The following is a 6,525-nucleotide window of genomic DNA, read 5'->3' on the forward strand; positions in this document are numbered from 1 at the left end:
ATAGAATGAATGGAGCGTCAGTCGAGCATGTGCACGGTGACCTCTAGATTTCCGCCAAGTACTGATATTAAATCCACTTTTTTTAAGTGTGAAAAAAATAGAAAAAGGGGCCAAAAGTCAAAAATTTGGAGAGCAAGTATGGCTTGGGCAGAAAGACGTGAGTCATAAATGTCCCCCAATGAATAGATTAGGGAGATCTGTCACTTGGCCGTATGACTGGTCTGTGTGGTGGTCATATGCTGAGGGACCCAAGGTGGGATTAGATCCTAGCAAAGGAAACTGTTCTCTTGACTGTATCTCGAAGGGGGTCTATGCTTCGAATTTCAATACCAGCTGACTGACAATCCAGCCTAGGACACCCCCTGTTTACTTACTAATATTACATGGCCAATTATTATTATTCCGGTTGTATTCCCGCTGAATGCTGGATCAGCTTCCACAGTTTTGTCTGACATTTCTATTCTACGTGTATCCCTCAATGAAGACGCATTCTGCACAGGCGGATGGGAACCGGCGCTTGCAATTTTCGCTGCCTACTGAACAGGAAAATAAATGGTCTCTTTTTTAGAAAATTGGTCTTATTTCAAGGACAATGTATTATGTTCTGGCTTTTCCAGGTAATTTAGCTTTACCTTCCTCAGACAGTTATCTCGCGCTTGTGTCACATTCACCAGACTAGTTTGGATATTCTCATTTAGCATCAGTATCATTGTTGCAGTGTGTCCGGGGTAGGGGTGGGGGATTCAGGTGGTTCACTGTGATTTTCACCATAATTGCAATATACAGAAAATGTTGAGTAACTTTATAAATACTTTACTGAATGAAGTATTATTCTGGCATACTGTAGGAAATACACTGAACATGGTCCCTAACTGTGAATGAAACACTATCAGTTCTGTGCCTTTTTAAAGGTGTGTTCCTGGGAATAGGGAAAAATAACTAAAGGAAATGTCATTAAATTCTTTTAATTGGCAAATCACAATGGTTTTCTGTAGAGAGGGAAGAGCACCATATAATTAAAATGGCTATCATCTTGTTGCAGTGACAGAAGCCTCTCCTAGAATGTTAGGACAGGAGCCTGTGACTATGTGCAGTAGGAAGTTCCTGTGATCTAGAGATAAACTGTACCATGTTTTGTCATTCAGATACACAGGGTGGACAGCAGTGTGAGCAGCCTCTCCTTACCTCTGCTCCCCTGGTATCTCCAGTATTAGATCAGACAGACAGGGTGGGAGCAGTGTGAGCAGCCTCTCCTTACCTCTGCTCCCTTGGTATCTCCAGTATTAGATCAGATACACAGGGTGGACAGCAGTGTGAGCAGCCTCTCCTTACCTCTGCTCCCCTGGTATCTCCAGTATTAGATCAGACAGACAGGGTGGGAGCAGTGTGAGCAGCCTCTCCTTACCTCTGCTCCCTTGGTATCTCCAGTATTGGATCAGATACACAGGGTGGACAGCAGTGTGAGCAGCCTCTCCTTACCTCTGCTCCCTTGGTATCTCCAGTATTAGATCAGATACACAGGGTGGACAGCAGTGTGAGCAGCCTCTCCTTACCTCTGCTCCCCTGGTATCTCCAGTATTAGATCAGACAGGGTGGGAGCAGTGTGAGCAGCCTCTCCTTACCTCTGCTCCCTTGGTATCTCCAGTATTAGATCAGATAGGCAGGTTGGACTTCTCCTTAATGCTGTACCCCTGATATCTCCAGTATTAGATCAGATGGACAGCAGTGTGAGCAGCCTCTTATTGCCCCTGCATGATATCTAAAAAGTAAACAAAATTTTTCACCGACCAATAGGGCTAATATTAGATTCTTACTTCCTGTGCTTCACATGGGCATTAGCAGCAATAGACTGACTTGGACCCTTTTTGTTTGCATAGAGATGTTATCTGAGCATGCTCTAATCAGGGCAAAGGTAATTGAGAAGTGAGGGGGAGGAGGTGGATCCTTTACCTACTGTATATAGATGTCAGCAGTCCTTGTACAGTAGTGTGGCTTAAGTGAGCTGTGACATCCCTATTGGGATTGTTGGCTCCTGTGTCATTTGCTGTGAATAGAGGTCTTGTCTGTCATTGTAATCCTGTCTGTGATGATAATGAGACTGCTGAAAGACTTCTGTACAGAACAGGAAATATGAGTGTAATATTAGAGCTAGTGAGAAAACTGCAAGATTCATGATTTTTTCTTTTTTAATAGTGATATGAAAAATTGCAAAAAAATTGTTTTTAAAAATATGGATAAAGAGGTAAAGAGTCAGCTCACCCATGTGGAGACCAAACGCACAGAGCCAGCAGTGCCGCGTGGGAGCCAATCCAGAGAAAAAAGATTCCGGCGTAGATATCTTCCATAAAAATCAATTTTATTAGTAAAGTTAAATACGATCCAAAATTCAGTCCATAGTCACAACCACAACAATTAATCATTGCATATCGACATACGCCAAAGACTAGCGTTTTATGTCATATCCTACAAAAGCACATGGTACAGATCATCCAATCCAATAGTAGTTTAAAATCCCACTATAATTGATTTTTATGGAAGAGCTCTAAGCTGGAATTCTAAAAGTGTGTGTGTGTATGTATATGTATATATATGTATATATATATATATATATATATATATATATATATATATATATATATATATATATATATATATATATATATATATATATATATATAGATATATATATATATATATATATGTGTGTGTGTTGATATAGATATATATATATATACATACATATGAAAAAGTTTGGGCACCCCTATTAATCTTAAGCTTAATGTTTTATAAAAATTGGTGTTTTTGCAACAGCTATTTCAGTTTGATAGATGTAATAACTGTTGGACACAGTAATGTTTCTGCCTTGAAATGAGGTTTATTGTACTAACAGAAAATGTGCAATCTGCATTCAAACAAAATTTGACATGTGCATAAGTATGGGCACCCTTATCATTTTCTTGTTTTAAATACTCCTACCTACTTTTTACTGACTTACTAAAGCACACTTTTTGGTTTTGTAACCTCATTGAGCTTTGAACTTCATAGCCAGGTGTATGCAATCATGAGAAAAGCTACTTAAAGTGGCCACTTGCAAGTTGTTCTCCTGTTTGAATCTCCTCTGAAGAGTGGCATCATGGGCTCCTCAAAACAACTGTCAAATGATCTGAAAACAACGATTATTCAACATAGTTGTTCAGGGGAAGGATACAAAAAGCTGTCTGAGATTTAACCTGTCAGTTTCCACTGTGAGGAACATAGTAAGGAAGTGGAAGAACACAGGGACAGTTCTTGTTAAGGCCAGAAGTGGCAGGCCAAGAAAAACATCAGAAAGGCAGAGAAGAAGAATGGTGAGATCAGTCAAGGACAATCCTCAGACCACCTCCAGAGAGCTGCAGCATCAACTTGCTGCAGATGGTGTCACTGTGCATCGGTCAACTATACAACGCACTTTGCACAAGTAGAAGCTGTATGGGAGAGTGATGCGAAAGAAGCCGTTTCTGCAAGCGCGCCACAAACAGTCGGCTGAGGTATGCAAAAGCACATTTGGAGAATCCAATTTCTCTTTGGAAGAAGGTTCTGTGGACTGATGAAACAAAGATTGAGTTGTTTGGTCATACAAAAAGGCATTATGCATGGCGGCAAAATAACACAGCATTCCATGAAAAACATTTGCTACCCACAGTAAAATTTGGTGGAGGTTCCATCATGCTTTGGGGCTGTGTGGTCAATGCCGGCACCGGGAATCTTGTTAAAGTTGAGGGACGCATGGATTCCACTCAGTATCAGCAGATTCTTGACAATAATATTCAAGAATCAGTGATAAAGTTGAAGTTACGCAGGGGTTGGATCTTTCAGCAAGACAATGATCCAAAACACCGCTCCAAATCTACTCAGGCATTCATGCAGAGGAACAATTACAATGTTCTGGAATGGCCATCCCAGTCCCCAGACCTGAATATCATTGAACATCTGTGGGATCATTTGAAGAGGGCTGTCCATGCTCGGCGACCATCAAACTTAACTGAACTGGAATTGTTTTGTAAAGAGGAATGGTCAAAAATACCTTCATCCAGGAACTCATTAAAAGCTACAGGAAGCGACTAGAGGCTGTTATTTTTGCAAAAGGAGGATCTACTAAATATTAATGTCACTTTTCTGGTGAGGTGCCCATACTTATGCACCTGTCAAATTTTGTTTGAATGCAGATTGCACATGTTCTGTTACTACAATAAACCTCATTTCAAGGCAGAAACATTACTGTGTCCAACAGTTATTACATCTATCAAACTGAAATAGCTGTTGCAAAAACACCAATTTTTATAAAACAATAAGCTAAAGATTAATAGGGGTGCCCAAACTTTTTCATATCACTGTATATAATGTGTGTGTGTGTATGTATATGTATGTATGTATATATATATTTATATTTATTTTTTTTTTTAACATAAAAACCCAATTTAGGTCATTTTGTGATAAAGCATTCCCTTTTAATGCCAAAAATTAAAGCAGATCCTGAAAGTTTTCTTGCTGGCACATTATGGGACTCACTTTTGTTTTGGACAAAAAAAAATACATGGATGTCAGCACCTCTAAGTGAATGGGCGCTGACTTTGGTTATTTTTGGTCTACGCGTTTTGAGTGGTGTAAGTGTCCTGTGCTATAAATGAGGGCGCTCGTAGTGTAGGCTGCTGTAATGGTTTCTTAGAGATTGGCTGTGATCCCTTGTGCCGGATCAGTTCTTCTTTTTCAGCAGAGTTTTGTCTTGGGATCTAGAAGTATATGAACTTCGGTGAGCTGTTATATGGTAGCGATACAATTAAAGAAAATGATTAAATGGTGCAGCTTCCATTTATGTAACATAGGACTATTATTGGGAAATGTAAACTGTTACACATAGGAAAACAAACACTTCTCATTTTGTGGCTATTTTTTTTCGATGCAAATTACTCCAGTTTCAATAAGAGAACAGTTTCCAGTAACCACAGCTGATCTTAAAATGAGGCTGCACTTTTGGGGGTCACTTTAAATAATCTGCCTAAGTAGCAATTCCTTAAAATTAGCATGGACTAATCAAGACTGGTGTTTTGCACGACAATCTTTAGGCTGTGGCTGTGTGTCGCACGACACCGCACCGAGCAATTTCTTATGGGGTCCGACTATGATCTGCGACCTCCTGTGAAACAACAGAGTTGCAAAGGTTTACAAATATGTTGGATTTTCTGTCCCTTAACATAGAATTCAATGCAAGCGACATGGAGCTGCAACCTGCGTGAGACTTGGCTTTTTTTTTTTTTCTTGAGTGTGCGCAGGCCCTGACACACTCCTCCAGCACCACTGTGCACACAGGGATTTGAGTTTGGGCAGTGTTCACTTTTGGCAAGTGAGAGCCGTCAATCCGGATCAGTAATAGATATGTAAATTAGAGGGTGTAACTGCATGGAAGTGCACTCATTTGCATACAAAAAAATCATGTTATGTATATTACTGGTATAATTTATTTTTCATAGGGGCTAAGTATCCTATATAAATATTTAAGTGGATGATAGTTTCCCTTTTTAAAGTTATTTTTTTTATATGCAAGTAATAAATGTCTGCTGCACTGCAGACAGGTTAACAGGATGCTGGATTCCTACCTAACAATACTATTAGAGAATTGCTATACTTGCCATTAGCACCAGCACAGTAATGATTGTCTTCTCTGTAACCATCGCTGCTGCAATTCTTTTTTTTTCCCCACTAAGAGCAGTTCTTCCATTTGCCTGCAAAATGATGTAAGCGCAGATATCGCTGCTTCCCTCCTCCTGCCTTCCAGCACATAGTGACTCACGAGCCGCAGTCTGTCCCAGGATCACAGAGCCAAGGCGCAGCCGTGCCACAGCAAATACAGAAGATCAGGGGGCTTATGCAAAAACTGATTGTGCTGCCAAACAGCTCGTTCCATAGCAAAAATCCATAATGCAACAACCATGGACGTCTTTGCAAGCTCTATACTTTACCCACATTCACAAAACTGCAAGGAAGCGGAGGATACGTGACAGCACTGACTGCCTAATATATTCTTATTACCTGGACCTGACACTGAAAACATCAATAAGTTGAATGTAGAAGACAGAATATTCTATATCTTCAGGGTAATTTAAAAGTTTCCACTGCTGGGACCTCCATCTTTTGCACATATAAAGGGTCGCAGCTGTTTCTATCATTGGGGTCCAGATGGAAACCTAGTGAACATGCTTGACCGCCAATTAGAGATGAGCGAACTTGAACTTAAAAGTTCAGGGTTCAGTACCGGACAGTTAGTGTTCGGTGCTAAATGCCGAACTTCTCTGGGAAGTCCATTATAATGTGCGGAGTTGGAGAGCATTTTCTTCCTCCCCAGATCCAAAGTTTGGGTCTCCATTGTTTTGAATGGGTTTCGGGTACCAAACTTTGGACTATAGTTCATGTTGGGTACCAGAATCTGAATTTCCACTCATCCCTACAGGCAGCCAATTGGTATGATGAGGTCCTCATGGCATACGTAGT

General features: G+C 40.4%; 1 protein-coding gene across 1 annotated transcript in view; it reads left to right on the forward strand.

The window, feature by feature from the left end:
- The window catches only part of RHOQ (ras homolog family member Q), a 43,487-nt gene that overhangs the window by 33,223 nt on the left and 3,739 nt on the right, over positions 1–6,525 (forward strand). The gene's annotated exons all lie outside the window — the stretch shown is intronic.

The sequence above is a fragment of the Phyllobates terribilis genome, unplaced genomic scaffold (assembly GCF_046119375.1).
Source record: "Phyllobates terribilis strain yellow unplaced genomic scaffold, ASM4611937v1 Scaffold_3__8_contigs__length_932513732, whole genome shotgun sequence".
NCBI classification, from domain to species: Eukaryota; Metazoa; Chordata; class Amphibia; order Anura; family Dendrobatidae; genus Phyllobates; species Phyllobates terribilis.